Source organism: Lepisosteus platostomus, chromosome 16 (assembly GCF_059453375.1).
Source record: "Lepisosteus platostomus isolate fLepPlt1 chromosome 16, fLepPlt1.hap1, whole genome shotgun sequence".
In the NCBI taxonomy this organism is placed as follows: domain Eukaryota; kingdom Metazoa; phylum Chordata; class Actinopteri; order Semionotiformes; family Lepisosteidae; genus Lepisosteus; species Lepisosteus platostomus.
The window spans coordinates 12763818-12782589 of NC_142626.1; the positions used below are offsets into that span (position 1 = coordinate 12763818).

General features: G+C 40.4%; 1 protein-coding gene across 5 annotated transcripts in view; it reads right to left on the minus strand.

Moving 5' to 3' along the window:
• LOC148646899 (protein NLRC3-like) overlaps nucleotides 1–18772 on the minus strand; it is a 1251308-nt gene that overhangs the window by 195597 nt on the left and 1036939 nt on the right. For 3 of the 5 annotated variants that reach the window (XM_088608935.1, XM_088608942.1, XM_088608940.1), the window contains exon 1: nucleotides 8256–8485. The exons of 1 other annotated variant lie outside the window; for it this stretch is intronic. The gene's annotated coding sequence lies outside the window, so the exon portion shown is untranslated. Of the gene's footprint in view, nucleotides 1–6433; nucleotides 6586–8255; nucleotides 8486–18772 lie in introns of those variants that run through there. One more of the 5 variants, XM_088608936.1, reaches the window with a different exon arrangement.

Genomic DNA, 18772 nt, shown 5'->3' on the forward strand with positions numbered 1-18772 from the left:
ATTATTATTGATCACTGAATTATTGTACATGACATGACTTCTTTCATTCACCCTTTCCTGAACGTCTATGACAGGTAGAGATAGTGCTGTCTCTGGTGTGATCTGTTGCAGCTGACATTTCACAGTTTTAAACGAATAAGAAATTAGATTGCTCATAAATCTAATCACTTATTCTACATAAACACAGTGTAATTGCTCTCTGAAAACGCTCTTTTCTTGTACGTTTTGGAGACCTTGATCGAAACTGATTTGAGATGTCAGAAAGGATTTATTTTCTCTGTGTATTTCTGTTGCAGAAAAAGTGTGAATTTCCTACATTGCTTTGTTTGTTGAGATTTTAACTTTATATTTGGGCTCAGATTTCAACTATAAATTGTACGCTAATTAATAGAAGTAAATACTGATGTTTTGCTCCCCTTTACCACAAAAATATATTTGTATTGTAGCTGGGATGAACTTCTTTTCATACGTGTCTCTCCCTACTGCGATTCGAACACGGTTAAAGATGGCGACAAGCCGGGCACCCGGGGGGGTGTCTTCCTGCCTCCATAACTAAAATGCCAAATAGTAGTGGCTTAAGTGACATACACAGTTGTGTAACTGACAGTTCGAGGTAGCCTATCGTGTAAATTTTGCTTTGTTGCTGATGGGTTAAGCTTTTGAAACTCAGCCCCAAAGTCATGTGGCTGATTTTTCGCCCTGTTTCGTTGCTTAAACACAAGCACCACTAGGATGTGTAGTTTTTAATTCAGTTTGAATTATAACTGTACATACTGTCTTCGTATTTGGCCAGGGCTTTAAAGAGAGGGCGTGCCAAAAATGTTTGGTGCCGTCGTCTCCTCTTTAAAGGTACCTTCTCGCGGAAGAATTTGACCTCGAACTTTTGTCCAGCGTATTATGTCAGGCGGTGGCACGTTATCCAATATCACTCCTCACAAACTCACAAATAATCGTGTTGTTGTGTTAATATCTCTATATCTATGAAGCACCTGAAATTTAAACATTCTAATAAACCATTTAATAAAATTAGATAGATCAAAACATGCCACCCAAGAAGAGGTCTGGATCATTGGGTAGGTCCACCAAAGATGCTTCAAAATTCAAAGCAGTGCACCTATCAGAAACAGAAGAGCAAAGAGAAGCAAGGTTACAGATACAAAGAGCTCAAACAGCTGCAGCTCGCCAAGCTGAAACAGATGATCAAAGAACAAGGCGACAGGTAGACCAAGCAAGAAAAGCAGCTCAAACACAAACACAGTTTGACCTTCACAATGCGGCTTTTGATTACATTAATAACTTTGACATCTCACAACACAAAGCTGTTGAAATTGGGACTATGAGTGTTGTGTGCAATCACTGCAGTGCGAAAAAGTGTAAAGATGAGCCACCAGGTCTTTGCTGCAATAATGGAAATGTGAACCTTTTTGCCAATAGAGCAACTACCAGAGCCTCTTCTCTTACAGATGGAAGGTGACACAGAAAAGTCCAGGCACTTCCTTTCAAATATCAGAAAGTACAATTCATGTTTCCGAATGACATTATTTGGTGCTTCAAAAGAAGTAAATGAGCCAGGACTCAAAATCTAGGGACGTGTATCACAGAATTGGTTCGCTTTTACCTGTTGAAGAAGAATTTACTAAATTTGTTCAAATTTACTTCATGGGCGATGAGCAAGAACCAATGGATCGCAGGTGCCATCTAATGCCTGATGTTCAACTGGAAGTCATTCAGAGCCTAAAAAACATGCTCCAGTAGCACAACAATTTAGTCAGAAGTTTCAAGTCGGTGCTGCAAGATCCTGCACTCAGAGATCACAAAGTCATCATTAGAGCAGACAAAACACCAGCTGGTGAGCATAAGAGCAGATTCAATGCCCCTAACAGATGAAGTTGCAACCCTTTTGGATGATCAAGATGCAGGAAAACATGACATTATCCTTCATTAGAGAGATGATACCCACCAGAGAATTCCGGAAACACAACATTCTTATGATGTGCCCCAGTACCCAATAATATTTTGGAAAGGACAAGATGGCTACTTCATCAACATTCTGTCTCTCTCATCAGGAAAGAAAGTAACTGCAAGTGATTACTACAGTATGTTAACCAGATTATGGCGAGATCAAACAGTTCCAATCACATTTTGAAGTGCAGAGAGCTATTCCACCAGTACATTGTTGTCATGAACTCAAAAATTGAAAGTGAGTGTCTTTTGTTCATTTGCCAAAATCAGTCAACTTTGAGCCGAGACATACCAGGGTCTAAGAGATGCCATCACCAGTGATGGAGACGTCAACATTGGAAAAAGGGTGATATTACCTTCCACGTTCACAGGAGGACCAAGATACATGCATGAAAAGACTCAAGATGACTTATGTCACAAAGTATGGCAGACCTGACCTTTTTTACTTTCACATTCAACCCTACATGGCAGGAGGTACAGAGAGAACTTTTCCCTGGCCAAAAGGCAATCCAAAGACATGAACTTATTACATGGGTTATTCAGAGAAAGGTGGTGTCCCTCATCGATTTTTTGACAAACAGCAAAATCTTTGGTGATTGAAGATGATAATAATAATAAGAAGAATAATTGCTTACACTTATATAGCGCTTTTCTGGACACTCCACTCAAAGCGCTTTACAGGTAATGGGGACTCCCCTCCACCACCACCAATGTGCAGCATCCACCTGGATGATGCGACGGCAGCCATAGTACGCCAGAACGCTCACCACACATCAGCTATCAGTGGGGAGGAGAGCAGAGTAATGAAGCCAATTAATAGAGGGGGATTGTTAGGAGGCCATGATTGATAAAGGCCGATGGGAAATTTGGCCAGGACACCAGGTTACACCCCTACTCTTTTCAAGAAACGCCCTGTGATTTTTAATGACCACAGAGAGTCAGGACCTCGGTTTTACGTCTCATCCGAAGGACGGCGCCTGTTTACAGTATAGTGTCCCCATCACTATACTGGGGCATTAGGACCCACGTGAGCCGCAGGGTGAGCCACCCCTGCTGGCCCCACTAACACCTCTTCCAGCAGCAACCTTAGTTTTTCCCAGGAGGTCTCCTTTCCAGGTACTGACCAGGCTCACACCTGCTGAGCTTCAGTGGGTTGCCAGGTGTGAGTTGCAGGGTGATACATGCATACTTGTGGCTGGTCAACAATTCACCCAAAGATGTTGACAGAATTATTTCAGCTGAAATTCCAGATCCTCATGATGACAAAGTTCTGTTTGACGTTGTAGTGAGAAACATGATTCATAGGCCCTGTGGTCCTTTGAATCATAACTCACCATACAAGTAAGATTGAAAATGCACCAAGAAGTATCCAAGAAAGTTCTTACAAGAACCAGAAAGGCTATCCATTGTACAAGAGAAGGAAGCCAGAAGATGGTGGCCATGAGTCAATCATCATGATTAATGGTCAGAAAGTATTTGTGGACAACAGGTGGGTTGTTCCCTACAATCCACTTCTCTCAAAACCTTTCAAGGCTCACATCAACGTTGAATACTGCAGCTCAGTCAAATCCATCAAGTATGTGTGCAAACATGTCAACAAAGGCGTTGACATAGCAGTTTAAGGAATCTAAAACAAAGAAAGCAACAATGATGAGGTCACAAAGTTTCAAATAGGCAGATACCTATATTAGCAATGGAGGTGTCTGAAAGATACTAAAGTTTCCCCATCTCCAAGCGTCATCCCACAGTTGTTCCTCTTGCTGGGCAAAACCAAAAATGCTGTGTATAAAGAAGTTTTCCACAAATAAATATTTATGCAATACAAATCTTTAAGCAATAAAAAATACTCAATCTTCATGTTTACACCCTCCGTATTTTAACCTGAGCTAGTATAAAATAAGGTAATCTTGAATGATCAGTACTAATCAGGGCTCAAATTGTCCTGGGATGACTATCAGCAGGTTTTTCTTTTTTTAATGTTAAGTAATATAAATAGGGGAAAGAACAGAAGTGGGTTTAATTGGATCATAGCGACCAAAAATTAAAATGTGATTTAGGAGCGAAGAAGCACGGCATTTTGCTGAAAGGAGTATGGAGTTTTGTAGGATGGAGGAGGAGGATGTCCTAATATAGACCTTGTACCCATGACCTCTGTTTGAATATTGTGGTGCCATGGGGTAGTTGACACTGCATTGGGCGTGGTCACACTTCCATTCTCCCCTGTCACACCCCTTTATAAGGTCTTTTAGGTTTCTTTTCTTTATTTTAGATGCACTCTCCTCTGGGAGTGTTGATCACACTGACCCCCTCATCGGAGTAACAGGATACATGACTCCACATTCCGTTACTTCTGGCCCCTTTGCCTTCAGAGTCTCAAGTTCACCAGTTCATCCTGTTGTCCTCACTGTTAGGAACCTCCTGCTCCTACTCCATTATGCCACTGTTTCACTCACAACCTGTGCCTCAGACTCCCAGGTCCAACCCCCAGCCTTGACATCCTCTCCCGACGCCACCAGGTTGGGTTACACAGACACATGCTACATCACCGAGTCTTCTTCCGCACTACAGACTGTGCCGAGACACGACGCACTGTCCCTCTAACACACACACACTCACAACCTTTCTGGTGCTTCACTCTCACGTCCTTAGGTTGTGAACTCACAGCTGCCAGCACACCTCAGTGTGCCCAGCCACCACTGTGTTACACCCCGCAGCTGTCAGCGCACATCACTGTGCCCAGCCACCACTCCGCTATCTCCCAGAGGGTACAGCTAGATAGACCCCACTCACTTCCCTGATACCAATTTGTTGGCAGGGGGAGGGTCCCTCTGCCGCACAACCCACTCTGGTCCACACACACTAACTCACAACTCACTAATACAGCGGACACGACAGCCCTGCTCTCACACCCTAGCAGGATGCTGTTCCTTTAAATCTTTTGATGACCTCATAAGCTCTGTTTCTTCTGTCAGTCTCCTCGCAGACTGATGTTTTCACTCTTCCTCGCAGGCTATTCCTCTCACAATCCCCTCCGGGATTGTCGTTCTTCTCCACCCCCCCACGGGGTTTCTACAGCGGCCAATCAAGTCTTTGCTCACCCATCCTGTACATGGCGGCACGCCCTTCTAACGTTGCCCTGACTAGTAGCGTCTCACACTTGCTACTGTCATGCTTCAGCCTGGCTCTCTCACAGCAGAGCCTCCGCATTTGTTCTCTCACCAATGCAGCGACAATAAAACCGAGATCCTGCTGGAACTTTCCCCCCTTTAAAACCCTTCTACACTTGCCATTCATTCACTTATGTGGTTTCCATGGCAAGGCGTCTTCCTTAATGTGCCCCCCCCCACACACACACACCAGACACTTCCTGTATTGTACCACAATATTCATTTAAATACTTAATGAAATGAAACCAAAATACATAGTGCCTTGGAAAAGTAATCAGACCCTTGCAGTTTTCATATATTTTTACTTTAAAGCAGTAATTGATGTTTGATATATTCATAACCTACTTACTACATTCAAAGTAAAAATCAGAAACAAAGAAGGAAATAGATAATAATTATGAAAGAAAAGTTTGGATTACATAAGTATTCAAACCTACAGTGGCAAACCTACTGTACGTTAATTTAAGTGTATAAAATTACCTTAATGACCGACGTGATCAGTTGAACTGACTATGAGTACAACAATAGGGATTCACATTATTTCACAATAGTTTGTTTAGTATCCTCTCTTCTAATCTAACACTGCAACAGCACTACTGCATAATTAAATAACTTCACTGACACACTCTCAAACACTGTACTGCACAACAACACTGATTCAATCTCACAGACTACTGCACAATAACAACACTGACACACTCTCACACACTGTACTGCACATTAACAACACTGCCACACTCTCACACACTCTACTGCACATTAACAACACTGACACTCTCACACACTGTATTGCACATGAACAGCACTGACACACTCTCACACACTGTACTGCACAATAACAACACTGACACACTCACACACTGTACTGTACATTAACAACACTGACACATATATACAACATACAACAAAATACATATTATCAAAATGATGTTCCCAGGTTCCTAAGTGTTTGAAGAAGAATGCAAGGTGATGTCTGCACATGGACTGAGAACAGGAAACAGCCTGTGACTGGGTGGATGCAGGCAGTGCTGTTCCACAGAGAGCAGTGTGCAGCATGTCCCTTTTCTGAAAAGCACTCTCTGCAATCTTCTCCACCACAATCAGCACTTCTGCTTTCTGCCATTTTAAACTTCAATACACTGTGAACCCATCTTGGCAGCTCTCTGTGTCTTCAGAGCAGGAGTCCTGCACTCGGCTGCAGACAAGGATCCTTGTCAGAAACTACCACTTGACAATGCTGTACCAGTACAGAAGAGAGATGAAACGGTGCCTCTTTCTGACATATTCATTGCTGAGAGACTCACCCAGGGTGGTGTACAGTTTCCCCTGAAGTCCTTCTTCTCGTGCAGTTTACTCTAAAGTGTTTTCAGGCTCTCGGACTCTACAGTCAGTGGTCTAAAGTCTGCTTTCTGGTCCAACCACTTGCTCTCTCCACCAGCAGCCTTCCACAATTACAGCACTTAGTGTGTTTTTAATGCAGGAGTATTTTTTCTCTCTTTACTTGTACCTGATTGTGTCTCCTCTGCTTGACACTTAATGGAAAAGAATCAGGAACATACTTTCTATTTCACTAAAGTTTCGTTGTGTTAGATAGAAGAAATCATCTACTGCACCTGCAAATGTCTGGGGGATGACCAAAATATTGGAAAGACATAGCTAAAAAGCACTTGAAACAATTAAATGGATAAAATGGATTCTTCATATGTTCCATGTTAAGTTCAACATGAATCAACAATACGTTTCTGCCTTAAAAACAGTCTTATAAAACACTTTAATATGGGAGGTTCTAAAGAGACATGAGATAGCTAATGAATTTTGACAGGGCTCAGATAGTTTGCGTCCATATTGCAGGTGCGTCACTCAGAGAAGTGATGAAATGATTAAATGTGTCAGGAGAACGGTGATGAAAACCATAATGGCATACAGAACGAACACCAAAACAAGGGAAACAGCATCAGGAAGGAGGAACAATGTTCACTATTTAAAGCTTACCTTCAGGTCTAATGGTCTATTAAAAGAGTAGCTTCCAAAAACAACAAACAAAAGCCTCATAAATGACAGCAGAACAGATTCTACAGCACAGTGACCCAGTGTCATCAAATACTGCTCATCATGAGCTTCATGAAGCTGATATTTATGGTAGTGCTGCAGATTCCCCTTGTAACACATAACTTGACGTAACTTGACGTAATGAGTGCAAAATCTTAACTTGTGAGCAGTGGATGGTATGATAATGTCTGATGAATCGTGTGTTGCTCTTATTCCTACAACTGGACTGAAAAAATTATGTATAAGTCTGATGTATTCACAGACATATGAAAGACTCTGATGTCAAAATGTGCGTTGAAACTATCTTATAATGCTACATTCTTACTATTAATCTAATAGCGATTCAGAAAGTAGCACTTGAAATTTCAACACAGTTCCTTAGTGTATGAAGAGGAATGCAAGGTGATGTCTGCACATGGGCTGAGAACAGGAAACAGCCTGTGACTGGGTGGATGCAGACAGTGTTGTTCCACAGAGACCCGTGTGCAGCCTGTCTGTGTCTTTCTACAACTGTATCCCTGAGCAGTTCTGAAAGCTCCTTAGTCTCCAGGATTGAATCTTTTCTTTATATCCACTGTCTGACTGAGGGATCTCACAGAGACAAAGTATTTATTTCTGAAATTGTGTGTATGACTATTATTACAAACAAGGGCCACAAAACTATTAGGTAAGCTCATTTTGGTAAATTTATACACCCAAATGAATTTGTTTCCTCAGTAAGGGTTTGAAAACGTATGCAATCATGACTTTGTAATTTTTCTCATCATATTAATTATCCTTTCCCATTTTGCGAAAATGCAAAAATGTCAAGATTCTTAGTACCTGTAGAATGAACTGCATGAAAAGCGCTCTATGCAACTTTATCTACCACAGTCAGCACTTCCGCTTTCCGCCATTTTGAACTTCAATACACTGTGAACCCATCTCGGCAGCTCTGTGTGTCTTCAGAGCAGGAGTCCTGCACTCGGCTGCAGACAAGGATCCTTGTCAGAAACTACCACTTGACAACGCTGTACCAGTACAGAAGAGAGGTGAAACGGTGCCTCTTTCTGACATATTCATTGCTGAGAGACTCACCCAGGGTGGTGTAAAGTTTCCGCTGAAGTCCTTCTGCTCGTGTAGTTTACTCTAAAATATTTTCAGGCTCTCGGACTCTACAGTCAGTGGTCTAAAGTCTGCTTTCTTGTCCAAACTCTTGCTCTCTCCACCAGCCACCTTCCACAATTACAGCACTTCAGTGTGTTTTTAATGCAGGAGTATTTTTTCCCTCTTTACTTGTACCTAATTGTGTCTCTTCTGCTTGACTCTTAATGGAGACGTATCAGGAACATACTTTCTATTTCACTAAAGTTTCATTTTCAAATAGGAAACCACTGTAGGAAAGAGAGGCTGAAAAGACACTCAGAAACATCGTGCTGAAGGACTTCCTGTGAAATGGTTTTGAGTACACTTTTCCTACTTTAAAGTTAAGGCAACAATGACAATTCAAATAAAATTGTGTTAGATAGAAGAAATCATCTACTGCACCTGCAAATGCCTGGGGGATGACCAAAATATTGGAAAGACATAGCTAAAAAGCACTTGTAAATTGAAACAATTAAATGACAGATAAAATGGATTCTTCATATGTTCCATGTTAAGTTCAACATGAATCAACAATACGTTTCTGCCTTAAAAGCAGTCTTATAAAACACTTTAATATGGGAGGTTCTAAAGAGATATGAGATAGCTAATGAATTTTGACAGGGCTCAAAAAGCTTGTGTCCAAATTGCAGGTGCGTCACTCAGAGACGTGATGAAATGATTAAATGTGTCATGAGAACGGTGATGAAAACCATAATGGCATACAGAACGAACACCAAAACAAGGGAAACAGCATCAGGAAGGAGGAACAATGGTCACTGTTCACAGCTTACCTACAGGGCTAATGGTCTATTAAAAGAGTAGCTTCCAAAAACAACAAACAAAAGCCTCATAAATGACAGCAGAACAGAATCTACAGCACAGTGACCCAGTGTCATCAAATACTGCTCATCACGAGCTTCACGAAGCTGATATTTATGGTAGTGCTGCCTTTCAGATTCCCCTTGTAACACATAACTTGACGTAACTTGACGTAATGAGTGCAAAATCTTAACTTGTGAGCAGTGGATGATATGATAATGTCTGATGAGTAGTGTGTTGCTCTTATTCCTACAACTGGACTGAAAAAATGATGTATAAGTCTAATGTATTCACAGACATATGAAAGACTCTGATGTCAAAATGTGCGTTGAAACTGTCTTATAATTCTACATTCTTACTATTAATCTAATAGCGATTGAGAAAGTAGCACTTGAAATTTCAACACAGTTCCTTAGTGTATGAAGAGGAATGCAAGGTGATGTCTGCACATGGGCTGAGAACAGGAAACAGCCTGTGACTGGGTGGATGCAGACAGTGCTGTTCCACAGAGACCCCTGTGCAGCCTGTCTGTGTCTTTCTACAACTGTATCCCTGAGCAGTTCTGAAAGCTCCTTAGTCTCCAGGATTGAATCTTTTCTTTATATTCACTGTCTGACTGATGGATCTCACAGAGACAAAGTATTTATTTCTGAAATTATGTGTATGACTTATTACAAACAAGGGCCACAAAACTATTATGTAAGTTCATTTTGGTAAATTTGTACACCCAAATGAATTTATGTTTCCTCAGTAAGGGTTTGAAAACATATGCAATCATGACTTTGTAATTTTTCTCATCATATTAATTATCCTTTCCCATTTTGTAAAAATGCAAAAATGTCAAGATTCTTAGTACCTGTAGAATGAACTGCATGAAAAGCGCTCTATGCAACTTTATCCACCACAGTCAGCACTTCCGATTTCCGCCATTTTGAACTTCAATACACTGTGAACCCATCTCGGCAGCTCTGTGTGTCTTCAGAGCAGGAGTCCTGCACTCGGCTGCAGACAAGGATCCTTGTCAGAAATTACCACTTGACAACGCTGTACCAGTACAGAAGAGAGGTGAAACGGTGCCTCTTTCTGACATATTCATTGCTGAGAGACTCACCCAGGGTGGTGTAAAGTTTCCGCTGAAGTCCTTCTGCTCGTGTAGTTTACTCTAAAATATTTTCAGGCTCTCGGACTCTACAGTCAGTGGTCTAAAGTCTGCTTTCTTGTCCAAACTCTTGCTCTCTCCACCAGCCACCTTCCACAATTACAGCACTTCAGTGTGTTTTTAATGCAGGAGTATTTTTTTCCCTCTTTACTTGTACCTAATTGTGTCTCTTCTGCTTGGCTCTTAATGGAGACGTATCAGGAACATACTTTCTATTTCACTAAAGTTTCATTTTCAAATAGGAAACCAATGTAGGAAAGAGAGGCTGAAAAAGACACTCAGAAACATCGTGCTGAAGGACTTCCTGTGAAATGGTTTTGAGTACACTTTTCCTACTTTAAAGTTAAGGCAAAAGTGACAATTCAAATAAATTGTGTTAGATAGAATGAATCATCTACTGCACCTGCAAATGCCTGGGAGATGACCAAATTAATGGAAAGACAGCTAAAAAGCACTTGTAAATTGAAACAATTAAATGACAGCTAAAATGGATTCTTCATATGTTCCATGTTCAGTTCAACATGAATCAACAAAACGTTTCTGCCTTAAAAGCAGTCTTATAAAACACTTTAATATGGGAGGTTCTAAAGAGACATGAGAGATCTAACGAATTTTGACAGGGCTTAAATAGTTTGTGTCCAAATTGCAGGTGAGTCACTCAGAGAAGTGATGAAATGATTAAATGTGTCAGGAGAACGATGATGAAAACCATAATGGCAGACAGAACGAACACCAAAACAAGGGAAACAGCATCAGGAAGGAGGAACAATGGTCACTGTTCACAGCTTACCTACAGGGCTAATGGTCTATTAAAAGAGTAGCTTCCAAAAACAACAAACACAAGCCTCATAAATGACAGCAGAACAGAATCTACAGCACAGTGACCCAGTGTCATCAAATACTGCTCATCACGAGCTTCACGAAGCTGATATTTATGGTAGTGCTGCCTTTCAGATTCCCCTTGTAACACATAACTTGACGTAACTTGACGTAATGAGTGCAAAATCTTAACTTGTGAGCAGTGGATGGTATGATAATGTCTGATGAATCGTGTGTTGCTCTTATTCCTACAACTGGACTGAAAAAATGATGTATAAGTCTGATGTATTCACAGACATATGAAAGACTCTGATGTCAAAATGTGCGTTGAAACTGTCTGATAATGTTACATTCTTACTATTAATCTAATAGCGATTGAGAAAGTAGCACTTGAAATTTCAACACAGTTCCTTAGTGTATGAAGAGGAATGCAAGGTGATGTCTGCACATGGGCTGAGAACAGGAAACAGCCTGTGACTGGGTGGATGCAGACAGTGTTATTCCACAGAGACCCGTGTGCAGCCTGTCTGTGTCTTTCTACAACTGTATCCCTGAGCAGTTCTGAAAGCTCCTTAGTCTCCAGGATTGAATCTTTTCTTTATATCCACTGTCTGACTGAGGGATCTCACAGAGACAAAGTATTTATTTCTGAAATTGTGTGTATGACTATTATTACAAACAAGGGCCACAAAACTATTAGGTAAGCTCATTTTGGTAAATTTATACACCCAAATGAATTTGTTTCCTCAGTAAGGGTTTGAAAACGTATGCAATCATGACTTTGTAATTTTTCTCATCATATTAATTATCCTTTCCCATTTTGCAAAAATGCAAAAATGTCAAGATTCTTAGTACCTGTAGAATGAACTGCATGAAAAGCGCTCTATGCAACTTTATCCACCACAGTCAGCACTTCCGCTTTCCGCCATTTTGAACTTCAATACACTGTGAACCCATCTCGGCAGCTCTGTGTGTCTTCAGAGCCGGAGTCCTGCACTCGGCTGCAGACAAGGATCCTTGTCAGAAACTACCACTTGACAACGCTGTACCAGTACAGAAGAGAGGTGAAACGGTGCCTCTTTCTGACATATTCATTGCTGAGAGACTCACCCAGGGTGGTGTAAAGTTTCCGCTGAAGTCCTTCTTCTCGTGTAGTTTACTCTAAAATATTTTCAGGCATCTCGGACTCTACAGTCAGTGGTCTAAAGTCTGCTTTCTTGTCCAAACTCTTGCTCTCTCCACCAGCCACCTTCCACAATTACAGCACTTCAGTGTGTTTTTAATGCAGGAGTATTTTTTTCCCTCTTTACTTGTACCTAATTGTGTCTCTTCTGCTTGGCTCTTAATGGAGACGTATCAGGAACATACTTTCTATTTCACTAAAGTTTCATTTTCAAATAGGAAACCAATGTAGGAAAGAGAGGCTGAAAAAGACACTCAGAAACATCGTGCTGAAGGACTTCCTGTGAAATGGTTTTGAGTTCACTTTTCCTACTTTAAAGTTAAGGCAAAAGTGACAATTCAAATAAATTGTGTTAGAATAAATCATCTACTGCACCTGCAAATGCCTGGGAGATGACCAAATTAATGGAAAGACAGCTAAAAAGCACTTGTAAATTGGAACAATTAAATGACAGCTAAAATGGATTCTTCATATGTTCCATGTTCAGTTCAACATGAATCAACAAAACGTTTCTGCCTTAAAAGCAGTCTTATAAAACAGTTTAATATGGGAGGTTCTAAAGAGACATGAGAGATCTAACGAATTTTGACAGGGCTTAAATAGTTTGTGTCCAAATTGCAGGTGAGTCACTCAGAGAAGTGATGAAATGATTAAATGTGTCAGGAGAACGATGATGAAAACCATAATGGCATACAGAACGAACACCAAAACAAGGGAAACAGCATCAGGAAGGAGGAACAATGGTCACTGTTCACAGCTTACCTACAGGGCTAATGGTCTATTAAAAGAGTAGCTTCCAAAAACAACAAACACAAGCCTCATAAATGACAGCAGAACAGAATCTACAGCACAGTGACCCAGTGTCATCAAATACTGCTCATCACGAGCTTCACGAAGCTGATATTTATGGTAGTGCTGCCTTTCAGATTCCCCTTGTAACACATAACTTGACGTAACTTGACGTAATGAGTGCAAAATCTTAACTTGTGAGCAGTGGATGGTATGATAATGTCTGATGAATCGTGTGTTGCTCTTATTCCTACAACTGGACTGAAAAAATGATGTATAAGTCTGATGTATTCACAGACATATGAAAGACTCTGATGTCAAAATGTGCGTTGAAACTGTCTTATAATTCTACATTCTTACTATTAATCTAATAGCGATTGAGAAAGTAGCACTTGAAATTTCAACACAGTTCCTTAGTGTATGAAGAGGAATGCAAGGTGATGTCTGCACATGGGCTGAGAACAGGAAACAGCCTGTGACTGGGTGGATGCAGACAGTGTTATTCCACAGAGACCCGTGTGCAGCCTGTCTGTGTCTTTCTACAACTGTATCCCTGAGCAGTTCTGAAAGCTCCTTAGTCTCCAGGATTGAATCTTTTCTTTATATCCACTGTCTGACTGAGGGATCTCACAGAGACAAAGTATTTATTTCTGAAATTGTGAGTATGACTATTATTACAAACAAGGGCCACAAAACTATTAGGTAAGCTCATTTTGGTAAATTTTTACACCGAAATGAATTTGTTTCCTCAATAAGGGTTTGAAAACGTATGCAATCATGACTTTGTAATTTTTCTCATCATATTAATTATCCTTTCCCATTTTGCAAAAATGCAAAAATGTCAAGATTCTTAGTACCTGTAGAATGAACTGCATGAAAAGCGCTCTATGCAACTTTATCCACCACAGTCAGCACTTCCGCTTTCCGCCATTTTGAACTTCAATACACTGTGAACCCATCTCGGCAGCTCTGTGTGTCTTCAGAGCCGGAGTCCTGCACTCGGCTGCAGACAAGGATCCTTGTCAGAAACTACCACTTGACAACGCTGTACCAGTACAGAAGAGAGGTGAAACGGTTCCTCTTTCTGACATATTCATTGCTGAGAGACTCACCCAGGGTGGTGTAAAGTTTCCGCTGAAGTCCTTCTTCTCGTGTAGTTTACTCTAAAATATTTTCAGGCTCTCGGACTCTACAGTCAGTGGTCTAAAGTCTGCTTTCTTGTCCAAACTCTTGCTCTCTCCACCAGCCACCTTCCACAATTACAGCACTTCAGTGTGTTTTTAATGCAGGAGTATTTTTTTCCCTCTTTACTTGTACCTAATTGTGTCTCTTCTGCTTGGCTCTTAATGGAGACGTATCAGGAACATACTTTCTATTTCACTAAAGTTTCATTTTAGAATAGGAAACCACTGTAGGAAAGAGAGGCTGAAAAAGAAACTCAGAAACATCGTGCTGAAGGACTTCCTGTGAAATGGTTTTGAGTTCACTTTTCCTACTTTAAAGTTAAGGCAAAAGTGACAATTCAAATAAATTGTGTTAGAATAAATCATCTACTGCACCTGCAAATGCCTGGGAGATGACCAAATTAATGGAAAGACAGCTAAAAAGCACTTGTAAATTGGAACAATTAAATGACAGCTAAAATGGATTCTTCATATGTTCCATGTTCAGTTCAACATGAATCAACAAAACGTTTCTGCCTTAAAAGCAGTCTTATAAAACAGTTTAATATGGGAGGTTCTAAAGAGACATGAGAGATCTAACGAATTTTGACAGGGCTTAAATAGTTTGTGTCCAAATTGCAGGTGAGTCACTCAGAGAAGTGATGAAATGATTAAATGTGTCAGGAGAACGATGATGAAAACCATAATGGCATACAGAACGAACACCAAAACAAGGGAAACAGCATCAGGAAGGAGGAACAATGGTCACTGTTCACAGCTTACCTACAGGGCTAATGGTCTATTAAAAGAGTAGCTTCCAAAAACAACAAACACAAGCCTCATAAATGACAGCAGAACAGAATCTACAGCACAGTGACCCAGTGTCATCAAATACTGCTCATCACGAGCTTCACGAAGCTGATATTTATGGTAGTGCTGCCTTTCAGATTCCCCTTGTAACACATAACTTGACGTAACTTGACGTAATGAGTGCAAAATCTTAACTTGTGAGCAGTGGATGGTATGATAATGTCTGATGAATCGTGTGTTGCTCTTATTCCTACAACTGGACTGAAAAAATGATGTATAAGTCTGATGTATTCACAGACATATGAAAGACTCTGATGTCAAAATGTGCGTTGAAACTGTCTGATAATGTTACATTCTTACTATTAATCTAATAGCGATTGAGAAAGTAGCACTTGAAATTTCAACACAGTTCCTTAGTGTATGAAGAGGAATGCAAGGTGATGTCTGCACATGGGCTGAGAACAGGAAACAGCCTGTGACTGGGTGGATGCAGACAGTGTTGTTCCACAGAGACCCGTGTGCAGCCTGTCTGTGTCTTTCTACAACTGTATCCCTGAGCAGTTCTGAAAGCTCCTTAGTCTCCAGGATTGAATCTTTTCTTTATATCCACTGTCTGACTGAGGGATCTCACAGAGACAAAGTATTTATTTCTGAAATTGTGAGTATGACTATTATTACAAACAAGGGCCACAAAACTATTAGGTAAGCTCATTTTGGTAAATTTTTACACCGAAATGAATTTGTTTCCTCAATAAGGGTTTGAAAACGTATGCAATCATGACTTTGTAATTTTTCTCATCATATTAATTATCCTTTCCCATTTTGCGAAAATGCAAAAATGTCAAGATTCTTAGTACCTGTAGAATGAACTGCATGAAAAGCGCTCTATGCAACTTTATCCACCACAGTCAGCACTTCCGCTTTCCGCCATTTTGAACTTCAATACACTGTGAACCCATCTCGGCAGCTCTGTGTGTCTTCAGAGCCGGAGTCCTGCACTCGGCTGCAGACAAGGATCCTTGTCAGAAACTACCACTTGACAACGCTGTACCAGTACAGAAGAGAGGTGAAACGGTTCCTCTTTCTGACATATTCATTGCTGAGAGACTCACCCAGGGTGGTGTAAAGTTTCCGCTGAAGTCCTTCTTCTCGTGTAGTTTACTCTAAAATATTTTCAGGCTCTCGGACTCTACAGTCAGTGGTCTAAAGTCTGCTTTCTTGTCCAAACTCTTGCTCTCTCCACCAGCCACCTTCCACAATTACAGCACTTCAGTGTGTTTTTAATGCAGGAGTATTTTTTTCCCTCTTTACTTGTACCTAATTGTGTCTCTTCTGCTTGGCTCTTAATGGAGACGTATCAGGAACATACTTTCTATTTCACTAAAGTTTCATTTTAGAATAGGAAACCACTGTAGGAAAGAGAGGCTGAAAAAGAAACTCAGAAACATCGTGCTGAAGGACTTCCTGTGAAATGGTTTTGAGTTCACTTTTCCTACTTTAAAGTTAAGGCAAAAGTGACAATTCAAATAAATTGTGTTAGAATAAATCATCTACTGCACCTGCAAATGCCTGGGAGATGACCAAATTAATGGAAAGACAGCTAAAAAGCACTTGTAAATTGGAACAATTAAATGACAGCTAAAATGGATTCTTCATATGTTCCATGTTCAGTTCAACATGAATCAACAAAACGTTTCTGCCTTAAAAGCAGTCTTATAAAACAGTTTAATATGGGAGGTTCTAAAGAGACATGAGAGATCTAACGAATTTTGACAGGGCTTAAATAGTTTGTGTCCAAATTGCAGGTGAGTCACTCAGAGAAGTGATGAAATGATTAAATGTGTCAGGAGAACGATGATGAAAACCATAATGGCATACAGAACGAACACCAAAACAAGGGAAACAGCATCAGGAAGGAGGAACAATGGTCACTGTTCACAGCTTACCTACAGGGCTAATGGTCTATTAAAAGAGTAGCTTCCAAAAACAACAAACACAAGCCTCATAAATGACAGAAGAACAGAATCTACAGCACAGTGACCCAGTGTCATCAAATACTGCTCATCACGAGCTTCACGAAGCTGATATTTATGGTAGTGCTGCCTTTCAGATTCCCCTTGTAACACATAACTTGACGTAACTTGACGTAATGAGTGCAAAATCTTAACTTGTGAGCAGTGGATGGTATGATAATGTCTGATGAATCGTGTGTTGCTCTTATTCCTACAACTGGACTGAAAAAATGATGTATAAGTCTGATGTATTCACAGACATATGAAAGACTCTGATGTCAAAATGTGCGTTGAAACTGTCTGATAATGTTACATTCTTACTATTAATCTAATAGCGATTGAGAAAGTAGCACTTGAAATTTCAACACAGTTCCTTAGTGTATGAAGAGGAATGCAAGGTGATGTCTGCACATGGGCTGAGAACAGGAAACAGCCTGTGACTGGGTGGATGCAGACAGTGTTGTTCCACAGAGACCCGTGTGCAGCCTGTCTGTGTCTTTCTACAACTGTATCCCTGAGCAGTTCTGAAAGCTCCTTAGTCTCCAGGATTGAATCTTTTCTTTATATCCACTGTCTGACTGAGGGATCTCACAGAGACAAAGTATTTATTTCTGAAATTGTGTGTATGACTATTATTACAAACAAGGGCCACAAAACTATTAGGTAAGCTCATTTTGGTAAATTTATACACCCAAATGAATTTGTTTCCTCAGTAAGGGTTTGAAAACGTATGCAATCATGACTTTGTAATTTTTCTCATCATATTAATTATCCTTTCCCATTTTGCGAAAATGCAAAAATGTCAAGATTCTTAGTACCTGTAGAATGAACTGCATGAAAAGCGCTCTATGCAACTTTATCTACCACAGTCAGCACTTCCGCTTTCCGCCATTTTAAACTTCAATACACTGTGAACCCATCTCGGCAGCTCTGTGTGTCTTCAGAGCAGGAGTCCTGCACTCGGCTGCAGACAAGGATCCTTGTCAGAAACTACCACTTGACAACGATGTACCAGTACAGAAGAGAGGTGAAATGGTGCCTCTTTCTGACATATTCATTGCTGAGAGACTCACCCAGGGTGGTGTAAAGTTTCCGCTGAAGTCCTTCTGCTCGTGTAGTTTACTCTAAAATATTTTCAGGCTCTCGGACTTTACAGTCAGTGGTCTAAAGTCTGCTTTCTTGTCCAAACTCTTGCTCTCTCCACCAGCCACCTTCCACAATTACAGCACTTCAGTGTGTTTTTAATGCAGGAGTATTTTTTTCCCTCTTTACTTGTACCTAATTGTGTCTCTTCTGCTTGGCTCTTAATGGAGACGTATCAGGAACATACTTTCTATTTCACTAAAGTTTCATTTTCAAATAGGAAACCACTGTAGGAAAGAGAGGCTGAAAAAGACACTCAGAAACATCGTGCTGAAGGACTTCCTGTGAAATGGTTTTGAGTATACTTTTCCTACTTTAAAGTTAAGGCAACAGTGACAATTCAAATAAATTGTGTTAGATAGAATAAATCATCTATTGTAATGAGTGCAAAATCTTAACTTGTGAGCAGTGGATGATATAATAATGTCTGATGAGTCGTGTGTTGCTCTTATCCCTACAACTGGACTGAAAAAATTATGTATAAGTCTGATGTATTCACAGATATATGAAAGACTTTGATGTCAAAATGTGCTTTGAAACTGTCTTAAAAAGTTACATTCTTACTATTAATC